Source organism: Canis lupus, chromosome 1, assembly GCF_048164855.1.
Source record: "Canis lupus baileyi chromosome 1, mCanLup2.hap1, whole genome shotgun sequence".
Classification (NCBI taxonomy): Eukaryota; Metazoa; Chordata; class Mammalia; order Carnivora; family Canidae; genus Canis; species Canis lupus.
The window spans coordinates 78,106,179-78,127,044 of record NC_132838.1 but is presented as its reverse complement, the minus strand read 5'-3'; the positions used below and the strand labels follow the sequence as shown (position 1 = coordinate 78,127,044).

At 37.0% G+C, this 20,866-nt stretch overlaps 1 long non-coding RNA gene and 1 pseudogene across 1 annotated transcript in view; both read left to right on the top strand.

Annotated features, from left to right (window-relative positions):
- LOC140620295 (uncharacterized) overlaps positions 1–20,866 on the top strand; it is a 275,011-nt gene that overhangs the window by 60,255 nt on the left and 193,890 nt on the right. The window lies entirely within an intron of this gene.
- LOC140620260 (dihydrofolate reductase-like) lies at positions 17,701–18,112 on the top strand (annotated as a pseudogene).

Genomic DNA, 20,866 nt, shown 5'->3' with positions numbered 1-20,866 from the left:
TAGACCTCAGCAAGAGAGCACCTAAATATCAAACATAATGATATGCCACAAATCAAATATTCAGGATATCTATTTTAATCTAAGAGGAAACAGAACTCTTTATTCTAATCTTGCTGTAAAGCCTTTGGCTTCCTAAAGTATGTGATCTTGTTAAATTAAAGGATTAAAGTGACTGCATCCTTACTTTGGTATGTACTTACAACTAAATAAATAACATGCTTGTTATGACTGCAAACAAAATGAATTAAGTGAAACAAGACAGACAGCATGGACTTGCCGATGTCTTTGTTTTTGACAGCCTCTAATCCTGGAAACAGGAAGATATTGAGATGAATAAACATTCCTTGCCTATGTGAGCTCCCAAGTGGTTAAGTCTATGCCCAGATTCTGTTAGGAAGTTCAGAAACTGAAGCATCTGGAGACCTTGCATATGCATAAAGGAAATCTCTCCCTTGCATTGTCTTCTCGGTTTCCTGCTTATCTGAAAACCCATTAATGCTTTAGCATTTCGAGGCCTTCAAATAGAGTAAAGGTGGTGGGAGTGAGAAATATTCATCAGATAGTTTTGAAGAATCGTGCCCCTTTGACAGCTGTCCTGGTTTAGTCTGCATCCGTTGTCACTGAACCTTCCAAAGGAAAAAAGACCTGGTGCTTTCCATGAAACCACATTCCCAGCAACATTTAACCCAGGGGCCATGGATGTGTCCCCTTTCTTCATGGAATGCTGTCCTGAACCAAACAGGCCAGCAGTTAAACAGCCCATGAACACACCACAAATATTTGTTTATTGGGAATCAAAATGTGGAGTGGGCTACAAAACCTGGGGCTGGCTTATTAAGAACAGATTGGAGAGTGCTGTGGTAGTGCTTGGGTAAATATCACCAGCGGTACAATATTGAAAAGATTGGGAAGTCATCAAGCAGCCCTTCAGAACCGAAACACATGATTGAACCGCAAGCTGTACTTTATGAAATCTTAAACTGTAACACGAAGAGTGACCTAATTTAATCCATGTGGGCTACATGTTTGATGTCAACAGACTTTTCTTTTTAAACTGTTCATGGAATGCAACAGGGTCTTTTAGTCTTTAATAAAATACGGGCTGTTTCCTGCTAAGTCACTCATCTTGAGGGATTAATTATTTCTGCATTATGATTGATATTCCATGGATTCTGTGGGTTTTCCTGTACCTTTCTTTGCGCATATCCTTTTTGCAAGGGACAATTAACCATAAGTCTTAAAACATTAGTGTCCCAAAGGTGTAATGGATGGAGAAGTAGGTTCTGAGGCAGACAGTGCTTCTCTCTCTCACTGAGGGGCTTAAAAGAGACAGAATAAAGACAGTGGTTGCTGTCATAAGTCATATAATGAGACTTGCTTTATAAGATGCTGCTTGTGGACAGGTGGGCACAGATTATAGAAAAGTGCCTCCTAAGCAACTTTTTTTTTTTTTTTAAGATTTGATTTATTTATTCATGAGAGACACACAAAGAGAGGCAGAGAAATAGGCAGAGGGAGAAGCAGACCCCCTGTGGGAAGCCCAATGCAGGACTCAATCCCAGGAACCTGGAATCATGACCTGAACCAATGCTCAATCATTGAGCTGCCCAGGCATCCCCTAAGCAACTCTTCTCAAAACAGTTTGAGGCAAGATTTGGGGTTTCCCTATAGATTAGGTCCAGAACATGTCTTTTCACTGGGATGAGATTGTCTCAACATGATTATAAGTTTTTTTTTTTAAATATTATGACCATTAACTGAAAATACCAGATGGGTGAATTTTACAAATGTGTCTTTTTAAAGGCTCGGTGTGACTGAAATTTCTGAGAGGATAGTCTCAGTCCAGACTGGAATATTTGGAAGTAATATAGTGTCCACTCTCAAGCAGCCCTGAAGACTGCTAGGTTGATAAAAGCAGGGTTAATATAACTAGAACTTTTCTTAACAGTAAGAAAGGAAGAACTCAGACCTTTCCCCATCCCTGTCTCTGCTTAATTCTTCTTCCTTATTCAACATGATGGGCCATAGAACACAGCATCAGAAACCACCTGAGGTTTTGTTATGAATGCAAGCTGACTCAAGGGCCCTTCCCTAGACCTACTGAATCAGAATATTCATTTTAACAAGAACCCTAGGTGTTTCAGAGGCACATTTAGATTTGAGAAGCACTGCTTTGAAGAGCTTTGGGGCAAGGCTGTAGATGGCCTCAATTAATCCTTTAAAAAGTACCCCATGGAAGAAAAATTTCATTTGCCGGACGTAGCCCTGAAACATCCAAACCAATGGATTAGTTATCAGGTTTGTATATATATCTATGTATCTGTGTATCTATCTATCTATCTATCTATCTATCTATCTATCTATCATCTATCTATCTATCATCACCATATTTCTAACTAAGTAGTGTAGGACGGTGTCAGGTACCAAAAATAAGAAGAGCCATTTATTCATCCCTGCGTAAAAGCCTGAGGTCAAGTGGAGTAAGAAAGGAAGTAGACTGGGGGCATTCTTGTCTTGGTTTTGGAACAATTTTAAAGTTGAACTCTGATCTTTAACCTTGAATTTGAACATTTAAATACTCTGAACCAAAAGAGTCCTCACAATTTCAGGTTTTTTTCTTTAAATGCAGATAGAAGAGGACCTTTATCCTGATGCCAGGCTTTTAACGCCTTAAAAATAAATACTTTGGCTCACGGTATGTTAAAAGACACATATTCTACATACTGATGAAATTTAATGTTCAATCCATGTTATAAAATACTTTCATCTATACTAATTTTGACATTTGTTTTGTATAATAATGGGGAATGTATTTTCATCACTTTTCTATTTTTCATTTATTAAAAATGAACATAAAAGATAAAAAATTCAAACTATAGAGGTATAAAGTGAAAAAAAAAACAAAAACAAAAAATGCATTTCTCCCTGCCTCTTTAGGCTCCTCTTCCAATAGTGAACAAATAGGTATGGTTAACAGTTTATTTTCAGTATTCTTTAGGAGAAGTTATTTTATTTTTCGTTTATTTCCTTCCCTCCTCATTTCCTCCTCCCTCCTCCTCTCTCCTCACTCCAATTTTAATGATTTTTAAATTGATACAATAGAATTATATCATAGATTTTATAATACTTTGCATTTTCCATATAATTTGTTTTGCACATCTTTTTGAGCCATCACACGTATGCATCATTTAAAAACTTATTTGGAAATAATTTCAGATTTGCCTAAAAGTTGCGAGAATAAGAATAGCACATTATACCTTTCACCCTGATTCACTTATTTGTTAACATTCTACCTCATTTGACTTATCATTTGAGCCTTCTGTCTTCTCTCTGCCACTTTGTGTGTGTGTATGTGTGTGTGTGTGCATTTTCGGAACCATTTGAAAGTAAGTTGCCTACATCATAACTCTTTATCCCTAAATATTTCAGTGTATATTTCCTAATAATAGGGAATTCTGTCTCTTTCTTTTTAAAGTAATTTCTACACCCAGTGTGGGGCTTGAACTTACAACCCCAAGATCAAGAGTTGCATGCTCTACCAACTGAGCCAAATAGGTGAGCCAGTATTAGGGAATTCTCTTACATAACTACCATGTTATCAATTTTAGTGAGTTTAGCAATGATATATTTTCATCTAATATTCTATTTCAATTTAACAATTGATCCAGTAATGCCTTTTCTTAGCATTTGTTTTCCTTCAATATGGGATCAAGTATAGGATTAGGTATTACACTGATGGTTGAGTCTTTTTAGTTTCCTTTCCTCTGGAACATTGCCACAGCCTTCCTTTGTCTTTCCTGGCATTGACATTTTGGATGATACAGCTACTCTTTCCCCCATTTTCCAACTTCTAAATAGAAAATAGAAAATTCCTTTTTATGAGTTTGTCTGTTTTTTCTCTGGATTAGATTTAGACTCTGTACTCCTGGCATGTGTACTATATAAGTGACACTGTGTTCTCTTCAGGATATTGAGTCTGCAGACACTCAAAGTTCTCATGTTAATTTTGATCACACATCAAAGGGGTTATCTAATTTCTCTACAGTATAGTTACTATTTTTTCTTTTGCAATTAATAAGCAGTTTGTGAGGAGATATTTAAGATCATACAATCCTGTTGCTCATCAAAATTTATGCCTAAGGTTATAGCATTTGTTGGCCATTCCTGCCTGAAATGATCTTTAGTATGCATTTACCTGCACCAGCTCCTGGCTGAGCCCCTGACTTCTGGTCCTGAGAGTTTGAGGCACATTCATGAGGACATCATGTGTGATTGCTAAGTTTGGTAGCTTTTTTGAGAGATTTTGCATCTATGTTTATTAAATATATTGTTGTGGAGTTTTCTTTTGACATTTTTGTTTTGTTATTAGTGTGATGCTTGCCTCATAAATGAGTTGGGAAGTGTTCCTTCCTTTTCTATTTTTTGGAAAAAGATTTTGTAGAATTAGTATTTATTATTTCTTAAATGTATGCTAAAATTCACCGATGAAACCATCTGGACCTAGAGGGTTTTCTTTTTTTGGAAGATTTAAACTATGAATATGATCTATTTAATAGCTATAGAACTATTCAATTATCTATATAACCTTGAGTGAATTTTTTGGTGTGTCTGATTAATACTCTGAATATTTTTTTCTTTAATTTCATTGCTTTCTGCTCTTATCTGTATAATTTTCTCCCCTCAGTATGTTTTGAGTTCACTTTGCTCTTCTTTCTCTAGTTCTTAAGGTGGAATTTTATTTTATTTATTTATTCATGAGAGACACAGGGAGAAAGAGGCAGAGACACAGGCAGAGGGAGAAGCAGGCTCCAGGCAGGGAGCCCGATGTGGGACTCAATCCTGGGACTCCAGGATTGCGCCCTGGGCCGAAGGCAGGCACTAAACCACTGAGCCACCCAGGGATCCCCATTAAGGTGGAATTTTAAATTCCTGATTTGGCAACTTATTTTTTTAAAATTTACTTATTTGAGAGAAAGGGAGAGAGCATGCACACATGAGTAGGGGAGAGGCAGAGGGAGAAAAAATATATGAATCCTCAAGCAGACTCTCCACTGAGTACGAAGCTGGTCAGGCTCCATCACAGGACCCTGAAATCATGATCTGAGCTGAAATGAAGAGTCTGCCACTTAACTGACTGAGCCACTCAGGAGCTCCTTCCTCTCCTCCTCCTCCTCCTCCTCCTCCTCCTCCTCCTTCTTCTTCTTCTTCTTCTTCTTCTTCTTCTTCTTCTTCTTCTTCTTCTTCTTCTTCTTCTTTCTTCTTCTTTTTTAGGGGTGAGAGAGGTGCAGAGGGAGATGGGAGAGAGAGAATCTTAAGCACATTCTATACCCAGCAAGGAGCCCTATGTGGGGCTCGATCTCACAACCCAGAGATCATGACCTGGGAAGAAACCAAGAGTCGGATACTTAACTGACTGAATTGCCCAGACACCCTTGAGAACTTTTTTTATGTAGGAATTTAAAGCTATAAAATATCCTCTAAGTACTGCGTTAGCTACATCCTACAAATTTTGACATATTAAATTTTCACTTCATACAATTCAACATGTTCCTTCAAGTTGCTTTGATAGTTCCTTTTTGATCCAAGAGTTATTTATAAATGTGCTGTTTAATTTTCAAATAATTTGAGCTTTTCCAGATATCTTTCTGTTGTATATTTCTAATTTAATTGATTTATGATTGGAAAATATACTCTGTATGGTTGATGCTGCTTTCAATTTGATAAGTTTTATTTTTATGGCTTAGAATATGAATTATATTTGTCAATGTTCCTTGTTTACTTGAAGAGAATGTGTATTGTGCTGTTGTTTGATGGCATATTCTCTAAATATCAATTAGATTAAGTTGGTGATAGCATTGTTCAGATCATCTAGATCCTTACTGATTTTCTACTCTCTTTTCCTATCAGTTCCTGAGAAAAATGTTAAAGTCTCCAATTATAAATGTGAGTTTGTCTATTTCACCTTTCAGTTCTGTTGTCTTTTTCTTTATGTATTGTGAAGCTCTTCTTATTCTGTGTACAGTTGAGGATTGTCATATCTTTTTTTGGAGAATTGACTCCTTTATTCTTTTGTGATGTCTTTCTTTATCTTTGATTATATTCCTTGTTCTGAAGTCTGCTTTGTCTGATATTACTATTCCAGTTTTCTTTCAGTTAGTGTTAATACCATATATTCTTTTCTATTCTTTTTATCTATAACTTTTTGTGTAAAATGGGTTTCTTATAGATAGCATACAGATGGGTATTGCTTTTTTTATACAATCTGACAATATCTCTTAATTGGTGTATTTAGGTAATTCATATGTAATATACTTATTAATATGGTTAGACTAAAATCTACCAACTTGAGAGCTGTCTTTTATTTGTCCTATCTGAGATTTGTTTCTTTTTTTTCTTTTTATTTCTTTTAGGTTAGTCAAGCATTTTTTTTTATTATTTCATTTCCTCTATTGAAATATTTTATTTATACCTTCTAAACAATTTTTAGCAAGTACTGTAAACTTTACAATATATATCTATGATTAATCAGAATCTACCGTTAATGTGTTTTGAAGGTATTTCATATGTTGTATAGGATCTTAGTATATTTTCAATTCCTCCTTTTCATCCTTTATGGTACTGTTGTGCTACATTCTAATTTTATATATGCTATACATGCATAATTCATTACTGCTACTTTTTTTTTCTTTTCATGGTATTTTAGAATAATTAAAAGAGGAAAAATTGAATTTTAATGTACTTGCATTTTTTTCTATTTCAAGCACTAATATTTACTTCTTTAAATGTATACAAGTTTCTATCTTGTATTTTGTTTTTGTTGTTTTGTTTTTTGGTTTTGTTATTAGTTTTGGTTTTTTGTTTTTGGGTTTTGGGTGTTTTTTTTTTTTTTTTTGTAGGTAAGAAGGGAGAGAAGAGTCTGGGCAAAATTTGTTACCCTACTTATCAGTGACTGCTGTTTCCATTTCCAGTTCTGCACCAGAAGGGAGACTTTCAGAATTCTCCAGGTTGTTTCTGTGACTGTCCCATGAAAGAAAAAGAAAAGTCTTGCTTGTGGAAAAAAAAAAAAAAAAGAAAAGGAAAAAAAGAAAAGAAAATACTTGCCACCAGTTAAGACTTCACCCTCTTACCAGTGTACTCTTGGCTGCCAGGAATGTGTCTGTCTCCCTATCTGAACTTTCTTATTTGTGTTTGCTTTTTAGATTTCTACTTTAGTCAAATTAGATTAATTTCTTGCTGGTATTTGATGGAATAAGTTACTACTTGTACCCTGTGTCTCCTTGTAGGTGTCTCTTTCTCCCTAGATTCTGGACCAGTTGGTTGCCCTATGACCTTAGCACAGTGCTAGGTTCAAGAAAAGTCTTGATGTTTGTCCAGGTTTTTAAAATTTCCACCAAAATGGTGGGAGTGATGAGGCTCTTTCCAGGTTTCCACATTTCCAAGCAGAGATTGGATGTCTACTGTTGCTTAATTAGTATAATAATGGATACATATTTTTACAAAGAAGCAAAATAGGACAAACTGTATATTTTGAAGGCAACTTTTCACTGTCAGAAGGGCTGAAGTAGAGAATGAGGGAAGGGGATAATGACTACAGTCCCATTCCTGTAGTATTACAAAAGTTGGATATTGTGTTCTAAAGTATCAAGAAAAGATATAGATGCAGCACTAACTCTTCCTTTGAGAGCTATTGGTAAAACTTCTTAAAAATCAGTGTTTTACAACCATGTAGACAGGTGCCAGAAAGAAGGTAGGATTTTGTCATTGGCTTCCAGTCTATATCATTTATGATTCAATGCTTTCCTGCTTTGTTTCTTGATATCTATATTATCTTTAAATTCGAAATAACTTCTATTTACTTTTGTTCATTGAGTAACTAATTTGTCTTCAAAAATCATACATTGACCCTCTAACAAAAAGTTACCATAATTAAGCATAATATTAATAAAGAGAGAAAGAGCACAGGACACAGAGGCAGTAGGAAGAGGGAAGGAAGATTAATTCAGAAATAAACAATTTCTTAAACAAAAAGAATAATTCTCAAACACTGAGCAAATATGAACTATTCATAACTAAGAACTGGTGGATTAATGACTAGTGGGGAAAGGATGGGCCTAGTGTTTTCTTCTCTGTGTAACTTTAAGCCAATGTAATTACTATTGGAAACTAATGTTTTCTTCTCTATGTAACTTTAAGCCAATGTAGTTACTATTTCTAGATCTTAGTTATCCCAAATATCAAATAAGAGGTGAAGTGGGTTGAATTAAAAGGTCTTTAACATTCCTCCTACACTAATGATTGTTAGAGTATAGATTGTGTTTCCTGATATCTTTCCAAAGCACACCTGGATACCCATAATAGGTCATTATCTACAATTCACTGTACCACTCTAGGAGCTTTGCCAGATCCCTGGGCTCGCCCACATAGGGGGCTTCTACCTCGTGTCCCACTTGGTAGCACATTAGGTATGCCCATGTTCTTGGTTGATGCAGGAAGCCTCCTCCTAAAGTTAAATTCTCTCTGTTTGTAACCCAGTTGAAGCTGAATTCTTTACAATTTTGAAAAACCTTCTTCTAGTGAGATTGAAAACGCATTGGAATTACTTTACTACCAAGTCTTTGGGATAAAAAGACTATGGAGCACATGTGCTCACATGACATAAGAGTTTCTAGGTACCCAAATCAATCACGTGAATCAATCATGTAGAATTTTACAAAGAAACTTTAATTAAGCACTTTCAAAGGAAAATACAGTCTCTTTCCATGTCCTGAAACAAAATAATGTAATCTTAATTATAGAAACACAAGGACTAGATCATATTGTCTGTGGGCCAAAAGGAAACTATCAGAAGCTATACAAATTAAAGAGGTGCCAGCTAAACTTGAGAGAAGGGAGTGCTATGTGCAAGAAGAGGTGAGAGGAGCAGGTATTTCTTTTTTCTTTTTTTAAAGATTTATTTATTTATTCATGAGAGACACACACACACAGAGGGAGAGAGAGAGAGAAAGAGAGAGAGGCAGAGACATGGGCAGACGGAGAAGCAAGCTCTTTGCAGAAGCCCAATGTGGGACTTGATCCCGGATCCCAGGATCATGACCTGAGCCCAAGGCAGCTGCCCAACCACTGAGCCACCCAAGGCATTCCAGGAAGAGATATTTCTGTGGAGACGGAGAGGAGTCGGTTTTTGTTTGTTTGTTTGTTTGCTTGTTTGTTTGTTTTCCTGAGGTTTTTTTTGGTAGATATTCACAGTAGAATCAGGACCACTTATAGGACAGCAGAAAAGTAGAATCCTGTTAGGAGGCAGAGGGAAAACTGATTCATGGAACCAATTTTTAAAGCTTTTGCCCAATTTATACAGAAATATGGGCTCCTTTGAAAGAAACTATGGGTAAGTGGCTACAGTCAAATCAGACTTGCAAAGGGTGTTATTTCATGTACCTTATTTGGTTTGGGGTTACTAGAAGATCTGTGTTAAATACGTTTGGTAGCCTCTCTTGGCTCAATGTGAAGATGTTATAATCAATTAGTAATGCCTGCCGTAAACCTAGGAGAGAAGTTTTGATTCCTAGGCCACTGAATATCCCCAAGAGTGTTGCATTTCATTATTTAAGGTAAGCTTGGTACATTGGTTATAAACCAGATAGGGATGAAAAAAAATCTATTTTAAGAAATCTTAAATTGTCAGAGATCTGATTTCATCTGCACCCTTGAATTTTTCAGTGCTCAAATTTATTTTACCTCCGTGCTGATAGAACTTTTAAAATAAACCTTATTCCCACCACCACACAATTTTAAAATGTACTTTTCCTTCTTACTCTTCTATAGACTTGAATGTAGAAAGTTTATAAAATACTCACTTGACACAGCCTTCTCTCAGTTTGTTTAGCTGCTCCACTAATTTGACTAAAGACTCCTTATTCACCTGGGTAATTTAAAGCTCTGTATCTACAGAGAAAACCGTGATAACTAGACTCAGTAGAAAATAGCAGAGAAAACATTTAGATGTTTACCCTGATGGCCTAGGATGTCCATCAAGCCAGAAAATAGTGCCAGGGCCACACCTGTTGTTTTGAAGATAAGAGGGAGATTGTTGTTTTAACCGCTTGGACTACTTCCCTGAGAAATGTTCAGTGATTAGGGACAACCTGGGGTTTTGAGAAAATGATGTTGACATCTGAAAAATATTTTTGCTGTCACAAGAGCCAGCTGTACAGTGCCTTACAGCAATTCTCCCAGACATCTCAATCTATCTTTTCCCCTGAGATTCTTCATTCATTCTTTTATTCTGCCCCTGCTTGTGCCTGCCAGTTTCACCCATTTGATCTTTCATTTGTCTCATCATTCTCAATGGTCTATTTGCTTATCTTTCTATCTTTGGGCATTACCTTTCCCCTCATGGAGGTTTATAGTCCTCTAATTGCATATGCCCAGTTGACCTGACAAGATATTTTTGATAATCTTTTTCCAGTTACCTATCCTAAGCTGCCTGTCATTTTCATTTTCTTCCTTCCCTAAATTGATTCCTTTATTGCTGCAATTTTTAACCTTTGGTGTATAGAAAAAAATCACCAGAGATGCTCATTAAAATATGGGTTTCCACACCTTTTCCTTCAGAGTTTCCAATTTCCTAGGTCTGGTGGAGAGAGCTCAAGAGTTTGTTCTCCTAACAAATCACACAAGTAATTCTAATGCAAGTAGACCAGAACTCCAGCATTAGACTAGACTTTGAGAAATACTGCTCTTCGATGTATATTTTATTTATTTATTTATTTATTTATTTATTTAGATTTATTTATTTATTTATTTATTTATTTATTTATTTATGAGAGAGAGAGAGAGAGAGAGAGAGAGAGAGGCAGAGACACAGGAAAAGGGAGAAGCAGGCTCCATGCTGGGAGCCCAATGCGGGACTCGATCCTGGGAGTCCAGGATCGCGCCCTGGGCAGAAGGCAGGCACTAAACTGCTGAGCCACCCAGGGTTCCCCCTGTATAAATTATTTTAAAATACTTATACTTTATCTTTATTTTGTTTTGTTTTTGCTTAGCTCAAATAAAATCATTACAACTACCTTAGTTCAGTGTAAATACTCGTAGTACAACACTTCAACTACACCCTAGCTCTGCAGACCCAGGGCACCCTGCTGAGTCCAGAACCCCAACCAAATCTCAGTGCCTCTTCTATCCCAATCAACAATAGGCAGCCTGTCTTATGATCATATTTCATTTCTCTGAATGGAGAAGTTAATTTCAGCTCCACAGTTTTTCTTGAAATTATATTCTTGCTCTGTGAAATAGTACTTTGGGATCTGATTTCCAAAACATTGCTTCTAATACCTTTCAGTGTTAGTAAATAACAAGAAAAAAAAGAAAGACTGTTTTCCCAAAAACTGCCCTCTTTGTCCTCCCAAAATGATTGTTATCCTTATGAAAGTCCTAAAGGTGGAAGAGGCCTAATTCAGAAAGCAGGGCAGTGGTGTGGGTCTGGCAAGAACTGAAGACTTCAATGTAAAGAGTATCTGAGATAAGTTCCTGTACTGCTATGTTTTCTCAGCATAGATAGTAGATAGGTAAAGTGAAGAAAAATAGGTCATTAGTCAAGGAAGAATCTAACAGACAGAATTCTAAGTCAATAATCAAATCTCAGCTTTTCCCTGCCATTCTGATATTATTTGAAAAAAAATAATGTTATCTATTTCCCCTTCTGGTTCATGAACAGAGCAAAAGAATAACTCTGGCTAGAAATATGGCTCTCTAGGAATTTGATATTTAATGGATATTTGATGGTAATAATGATAGCAGATAAAAACAGTCATCATTAATGTTACTAGAATATAAATTATCAACCCTACTTGCCAATTTTTTTAAAGATTTTGTTGATTTATTCATGAGAGACACACAGAGAGAGGGAGGCAGAGACACAGGCAGAGAGAGAAGCAGGCTCCATGCAGGGAACCCGATGTGGAACTCTATCCTGGGACCCCAGGATCACGCCCTGAGCTGAAGGCAGATGCTCAACCGCTGAGCCACCCAGGGATCCCCTACTTGCCAATTTTGAAAGTATTATCTGCAAATGTCTTCTAAAGCTATACTTTAGTTTAAAACTATGTTTTAAACTGATGAATTTTGATTATTTAAAGGGCAGCGTAGCATAAAAAACTTAGGAACTACATTTCTCCAGAAGTCTCCCAGAAGCAATTGTATTATGATAATATCAATAGGCTCTTGATAGGTATTGAACTCAGTATTTATTAAATCAACACAATCAATCTGTTAGACAGTAAAATATTGGCAGAATGCTCATGTGCCCTAAATATTGTTTTTGAGCAGCATTGTTTTAGACTTGAACCTGGAGATAAAATAAGAAAGGGTGCTGTAAGAAATTGGGGTACAACAACTTAAAATGAAGAAATGAGTATAAATATATAAAGTAAGGCAAATTAAAGATGATATTAGGTTGTTTTCATATAATGGAAATGGTAATTCTTGATTGTATTGTGTGCCACTTTATCTTTTCCCCCATGGCACTTATCTCAAGATTATAATTATTTGTTTATATGCCTGCCACCCTCATTAGACAGCAAGTTCTCTGAGGGCAGGCATCATGCTTTATTCATCTGGACCTCTTAGCAGCTACTGCAATGCATAACAAATAGTAGACAGTAAGTCTTTATTGATAGATACATGGATTGTTGGGCACAATGAAGAGTGAGCATAAAATAAGTTTAGGGATTAAGGTGTGAAGGGAAGAAGAGTAGATCAACAAGACCTTTCTAAAAATCAAAAGAAATAAAGAATTCTCAAAATCCTATATTTTAGAAGCTGAGTAGGTAAAAGGTCTGAAATTTCCAGGAAAAGAGAAGTATTAAATGAAAGAGACTTTTAAAAAATGTGATATGATTACTTTTCTTTTATATGATTGCACAATTTGGCTGCTGGTGGATTTAATTTGAAAATAAATTTCCTTACAAATATGTTATACCATATGTTGTTTTATTTTATTTTATTTTTTTAATTTATTTTTTATTGGTGTTCAATTTACTAACATACAGAATAACCCCCCAGTGCCCGTCACCCATTCACTCCCACCCCCCGCCCTCCTCCCCTTCTACCACCCCTAGTTCGTTTCCCAGAGTTAGCAGTCTTTACGTTCTGTCTCCCATATGTTGTTTTAGATGAAAAGTCTGATGTCAATCAGATTATCATTCCTCTATTAATTACATTTTCTCTTTGGAAACCTTAAGGTTTTTCTCCTTATTCTTAAATTTGGACATATCATAATGATGTGTCTAGGTGGTTATCTTTGATTGCGCTGGCCACTGTTGTGAGGTTTTGAGTTCCTAAGTTCTGGAAAAACATCTCAATTGTGTTCTTCCTTGATTTTCCCACTTTCATTTTCTCTGTACTCTTATTCTGTGGCTCCGACCATTTGAACTTTAGTGCCTGCGTGGCTCAATCAGTTAAGAATCTGCTTTCTGCTCAGGTCATGATCCCAGGGTTCTGGGATTGAGCCTTGAGTCTGCTTCTCCCTTTCCCTCTGCCCCTCCCTATCTTCATGATCTCTCTCTCCATGTTCTCTCTCTCTCTCTCATGTTCTTTCAGTGGGGCAGGTAGCAAGAGGTCCTATTCATGGCTTTCCTCCTAGTCCCTGCAGGGCCATCAAATAACTGCTTAGGGTGGTTTCAGAGGAGAGCATTTTTATCCATCATCAATTGCCTCATTTTCTTCCTCTTCCTTCCCTCTTTATCTTCCTCATCCTTTTCCCTCTATCTTCCCCTCCTCCTCTCCCTTCTTTTCCCCTTCTCTTCCCCACCTACCTCCTTCTTTCTTATATCCTCTTTTCTTTCTCCTCCTTCATTATATGGGACACTGATGGAAAAATTTTCTTCACAATCTTTCATAGAAATATATAAAGCAATAAAATAAGATTTTTAAGGGAACAAGATTCTACTAGATGGAGGATTTGCAGGCATTACATGTAGGCTTTTTCTTGGAAGGCACACAAAGATCTTGGCATGCTTTGCTTAAGAACAATAGCCATTATCTATTAATTCTGTGTGTTTTTCTTAAGAAGGAAAATCATTATATGGACATATAGCACTTTTTTATAAAAGGAGATTTTCCCGAAGCTCTCCATATTTATATCAGGGTCATAAAGACATGTTTGAATCCCAGTCAGGATGTTTACCTGTTTCCTAAACCTCAGTCCAATTTTCTTTCTCTACCTTATATTGTTTTTTGCATTTCTTAAATTCCTAGTAAATTAAAGCATATTTTGCCCAAATTGCCCAAGTAATATAATGTGTTCTTTGTTTTAACTTAGGTTGAGTGTTAAGATAGGTTGACTGCTTTGATCTTCTTAGGATTCTGTATTTTTCAATAATAGATAAAGAAATATCTTAATTGTGCATTCATTATTACTTTCATTAAAAATATTTATCAAGAAGGCACTCTTCTAGGTGTTGGTATTATAGTAATGAACAAAATAAAGAATAATCTCCCATCTTCAAGAAGTTTATATTCTGGGGAGTGAATGATACAGATAGATACAATGAATAAATATACAAATTAATATGTAATGTCATGAATTGATATGTTTTATGATGGGAAATAAGTCAGGATGAGGGAATGAATATTAATGGATATGGTAGAGGGCATGATTAGATTTGTTCTAGTACCTGTATGATATCACTGAAAGTGGATGTTATTTTTGATGAGATGTGTAGAAAAGGTCTTTTTAATGAAGTGAAGTTTAAGCAGAGACTTGAATGAGGAGAATGAGCCATGTGCATATAGGGAGAAGGAAGGTTCTGGGTAAAAAGGATGACAGAGGAAAGGCCCTGAGGTGGGAATTTGCTTTGATATGTTGGACTAATAGCAAAGAACCTGGTATGAACTATAATGGAATGTACAAAGGAGAGTGTTAGGAGATGGGCCTAGGAGATAGAAGGTGTAAAGCTCTTTTTAGGCCTTGAAGGGTAAGGTGAAATCTTCAGAGTTTGTTCCACCACTTGAAGGAAAGTAAGAAGCCATTGGAATGTTTGAGCATAGCAATACTATGATCAAATTCACTTTTTATTGTATCCCTCCAGCTACTATGAGAAGACCAGAATGCAGAGGAGCAGGAATTAAAGCAGACAATTAGAAGACTGTTACAAGGGGGAATCCCTGGGTGGCTCAGAGGTTTAGCGCCTGCCTTTGGCCCAGGGCGCGATCCTGGAGTCCTGGGATTGAGTCCTGCATCAGGCTCCCGGCATGGAGCCTGCTTCTCCCTCTGCTGTCTCTCTCTCTCTCTCTCCATCTATCAGAAAGAAAGAAAGAAAGAAGAAAGGAAGGAAGGAAGGAAGGAAGGAAGGAAGGAAGGAAGAAAGAAAGAAAGAAAGAAAGAAAGAAAGAAAGAAAGAAAGAAAGAAAGAAAGAAAGAAAGAAAGAAAAAGTTACAATAATCTAAGTGATGGGTGAGAGTGGCTTGGCCGAATCATGAAGGAAGAGTTCCATAATTTGGGACACATTTTGAAGGTAGAGCCAATAGCATTTGCTAATAAATTTTGGACAGAAAGAGATGAATCAAGGATACCTGCAGAATGTTTTGTTTGAGCTGCTAAATGAACTTATTGAGATAAGTAAAACAAAGTCAGTTTTTAACTGACTGAATTGGCTATTGGCCCCTCAAGTGGAGATATTGAGAAGACATTCAGATACAGAATTCTGGAGTTTAGAATGGCAAGAGGTCAGTGGTAGAAATACACATTTGGAAATATTCAGAGCATTGATGATGTGTAAAGTTATGAAACTGAATGAGATCATCTACAGAATGAGTGTGGAAAAGGTGGAGAGGCTGTGTAATGACTGGGCTGGGGCACTGAAGCATTTTAAGGTCAAATAGATGAGGAAGAAAGAACCAGCAGAGTCAAAGAAGGAATGGCCAATGAGGTAAAAGGGAAATTAGAAATCAAGTGAACTCTGGGAGCTTGTGTATTTTCTCTGAGTGACCTTTGGCACAATTGGTGTAGTCCTTTTTTTTTTTTTTTTTTTTTTCTGCAAATACCACCTTATGTTTGTTAATTTAGTGGCTGCTAAAATGAGCCAAGTCCCCTGGTACTGCAGACCTGGTATAGTCCTCTCCCAACACAGACTTCAGGGTTAGCTAATCTGAAATTAGCAAGTGTCATGCAAGCTTGATAAACACTTTACATTGAAGTTTATCATTTTGGAACATTTGCTCTGGGAATCTAAAGTTGTCCCAGATAAGGCACTATACATATGAGTGAAGTCATTTTGGCTGTTCCAGCTATAGTTACCATTTGACTGGCACTGCAGGAAAGACCCCTGCAAGACCTGCTGAAGAATCTTCCAGCTGAGCCCCAATTACTCCACAAAATTGTCAGCTATTACAATTATTGTTTTTTAAGCCACCAACTTGTGGGTTTTGGATATGCAGCAATAGGAAAATGAACCAGCATGTGAATATATGTTAATTTAGCATTTGCAGCAACATTGATGTATTTAAACATGGTTGTATATGTTCGTGATCTTGTATTTCATTAAGTATTACGTCCAGAGAGATTGGACTGTATATGTTTAACTGCCTTATTTACCATCTACCCTTGTGTCATCTATATAAGTGTGCATTAAGACACAAGCTTTAGAGTGATTGACTCTTAGAAAGAAATTGAGTGTTGGTTGGATGTTTTCCACTGAAACAATAGGATTTCCTGATTCCCTTCTCCTAATCCCTCTGCCACTAGAGCCCCACCTTCAATCCTGGCTCTCTCTCAAAGAACTCTATCATCTTAGAGGACATTTCATCCTGGTATTGATTTCATTGTACAAAGAACAAGAATTTTTTTTAAACCTGTTTCACTTACCTGGCATCTATTTTCTGGCATTGAAATGAAATATAGTCAGCTTGCAAACAATTTACTTTTTGTAAGTGAAGGTGTAAGTCAGTATTTGAAAAGGTAGACTTTCCCTTTCTTATAGAAACAATGTTATAATTTTGGTGTGTATTGCTTAACATGTATTTACCAATGGTCAATGATTATCTTGACCATTCATTCATTCACTCATTTAACACATTTTGAAACTTCCTACTTTCTTGGTGCTGTGCTAAGTACTGGTGAAGCAGAGGTGACTAAGAGAGATTATCCCAGCCGTTGTGGAATCTCACGACATCAACCAGCTAGTAATTACAGAATTAGTTACTTGATGGCAATGCATTATGAAAGGGAGCTCTGCACCCTATGAATGAATGCAAAGGAGTTCAGAATGCTTAGGGGTGGACCTGACCTGCTCTGGGGGTCACACTTGCCTCCTAGAATGTTGTGGCTGAGATTTAAAGAATGAATGGGGCAAGAAAATTCAGAGTTAAAATTTTGAGAGGGGGGAGGCTCTGGACACTTATATCTGTGGGGATATAAGACAATGACAATGGAGAGGCAGGGGAATTTTGAACAGTAGTGTTGAATTTTGAGCCATGCCTGATGGTGGGTGGGATGGGGGGAATCCCGGCATGGTGAGCAAACTGGGAAGTGTTTACAGCTGCTGTCATGGTTCCTATGCTCAAAGGCACAGCCACTGTGTTCCAGAACATGGGCATCAGCAAGAACAGGGACCTGCCCTGGCCCCTACTCAGGAATAAATTCAAGTTTTTCCGAAGAATTGACCACAACCTCCTCAGTAGAAAGTAAACAGAATTTGGTGATTATGGGTAGGAAGACATGGTTCTCTATTCCCAAGAACCACCAACCTTTAAAGGACAGAATTAATTTAGTTCTCAGCGGAGACCTTAGGGAACCTCCACAAGGAACTCATTTTCTTGCCAAAAGTCTGGATGATGCCTTAAAACTTATTGAACAAGCAGAATTAGAAAATAAAATGGACATAGTTTGGATAGTGGGAAGTAGTTATGTTTATAAGGAACCCATGAAGAAGCCAGGCCATCTTAGGCTATCTGCGAGAAGGATTACAGAGGAGTTTGAAAGTGACACATTTTTATTTGTCAGAAATTGATTTGGAGAAATATAAACTTCTGCCAGAATACTCAGGTGTCCTTTCTGATATGCAGGAGGAAAAAGGCAGTAAGTACAAATTTGAAGTATATGAGAAGAACAATTAATGAAGTGAAGATATTTTCTAATTTATTTCAAGTCAGTTGCTCCCACTCCTTTCCAAACAATTGTATATTTTAGTATTAGAAAAATAGACTTTTGTTGATGTTAAGTCAAAGGATAATTATTTCTAAGCAATGAGGTTTTATTAATCTTTTTTTAAAATAAGCAAACATTTGTTTATCTATTTATTTATTTTTATTGGAGTTCAGTTTGCCAACATATAGAATAACACTTGGTGCTCATCTCGCCAAGTGCCCCCCTCAGTGCCTGTCACCCAGTCACCCCAACCCCCACCCACCTCCCTTTCCACTACCCCTGTTTCTTTCCCAGAGTTAGGTGTCTCTCATGTTCTGTCATCCTCACTGATATTTTCACTCATTTTCTCTCCTTTCTCCTTTATTCCCTTTCACTATTTTTTATATTCCCCAATTGAATGAGACCATATAATGTCTTTCTCCGTTTGACTTATTTCACTCAGCATAAGACCCTCCAGTTCCATCCATGTCGAAGCAAATAGTGGGTATTTGTCATTTCTAATGGCTGAGGAATATTCCATTGAATACATAAACCACATCTTCTTTATCCATTCACCTTTTGATGGACACCGAGGCTCCTTCCACAGTTTGGCTATTGCGGACATTGCTGCTATAAACATTGGGGTGCAGGTGTCCCGGCGTTTCATTGCATCTGTATCTTTGAGGTAAATCCCCAGCAGTGCAATTGCTGGGTCGCATGGTTGCTCTTTTTTTGTAACTCTTTGAGGAACCTCCACACAGTTTTCCAGAGTGGCTGCACCAGTTCACATTCCCACCAACAGTGCAAGAGGGTTTCCCTTTCTCCACATCCTCTCCAACATTTGTTATTTCCTGCCTTGTTAATTTTCCCCATTCTCACTGGTGTGAGGTGGTATCTCATTGTGGTTTTGATTTGTATTTCCCTGATGGCAAGTGATGCAGAGCATTTTCTCATGTGCTTGTTGGCCATGTCTATGTCTTCCTCTGTGAGATTTCTGTTCATGTCTTTTGCCCATTTCATGATTGGATTGTTTGTTTCTTTGCTGTTGAGTTTAATAAGTTCTTTATATATCTTGGCTACTAGCCCTTTATCTGATAGGTCATTTGCAAATATCTTCTCCCATTCTGTAGGTTGTCTTTTAGTTTTGACTGTTTCTTATGCTGTGCAGAAGCTTTTTATCTTGATTAAGTCCCAAAAATTCATTTTTGCTTTTGTTTCCCATGCCTTTATGGATGTATCTTGCAAGAAGTTGCTGTGGCCAAGTTAAAAAAGGGTGTTGCCTGTGTTCTCCTCTAGGATTTTGATGGAATCTTGTCTCACATTTAGATCTTTCATCCATTTTGAGTTTATCTTTGTGTCTGGTGTAAGAGAATGGTCTAGTTTCATTCTTCTGCATGTGGATGTCCAATTTTCCCAGCACCATTTATTGAAGAGACTGTCTTTTTTTCCAGTGGATAGTTTTTCCTGCTTTGTTGAATATTAGTTGACCATAGAGTTGAGGGTCCACTTCTGGATTCTTTATTCTGTTCCATTGATCTAGGTGTCTGTTTTTGTGCCAGTACCACACTGTCTTGATGATCACAGCTTTGTAGTACAATCTGAAATCTGGCATTGTGATGCCCCCAACTCTGGTTTTCTTTTTTAATATTCCCCTGGCTATTCGGGATCTTTTCTGACTCCACACAAATCTTAAGATGATTTGTTCCAACTATCTGGAGAAAGTCCATGGTATTTTGATGGGGGGGGGTTTATTAATCTTAATTAGGCTATAGTTAAGGTTAATCTTAAGTCAACCATATCAGATACCATTTGTGAAACATTTCATGCTATAACTATATGTTTCCCATCAAGGACCAGCACCTGTCTAGGGTAGCATATCTACCAAAAGCCAAAGTGATAATACCCTGATAGCATAAGTTGAAACCTGGACTTACAAAAATGGGACTAGATATATTTGTCCAATGGTCTGAAATGGAATATTAAGCAGATGAACTATAATTCAGATTTTTTCAAAAGATTTATTTATCTAATCATGAGACACACACACAGAGAGAGAGAGAGGTAGAGAGAGAGAGAGGCAGAGACATAGGCAGAGGGAGAAGTAGGCTCTTCACAGGAGCCTGATGCTGGACTCAATCCCAGATCCCAGAATCATGACCTGAGCGGAAGGCAGCCACCCAACTCCTGAGCCACTCAGGAGTCCCTATCATTCAGATATTAAAAGAAAATTAGATTGGGGCACCTGGGTGGCTCAATTGGTTGAGTGTCAAGTCACGTCAGCTCAGGTTGTGATCCCAGGGTCCCGGGGTCTGGCTTCCCGCAGGCAGCCTGCTTCTCCCTCTGCCTTTGTCTCTGCCTCTCTCTGTCTCTCATGAATTAAAAAAAAAAAAAATTAGATCAAAATAGAGACTTTGAATTTTCTATGCATATCACACTTCTGAAAAAAGTTCTGTTTACTCAGACAGGGAATCTTGGTAAGTTAAAAAATCTGGCATATTCCATAAGGATAGTAAAGAGGTAAGTAGGACACTACCTTTTTGAAGATTAAGAGAGAAGGTCTGAGACCTCTAAAAACTTGGTTTCCAATCTTCAGTGAGGTTCTATGGGATGTTACGGTGATAGAAGAATAGGCTCCTTTTTTTATAAAAAAAAGTAATCTAATAATAAGAATATGCTTAAAATTAAAAGTTAAAAAGATAATGAATTGAAAATGGATAATGCTAGAAACCAAAATTATGAAGATG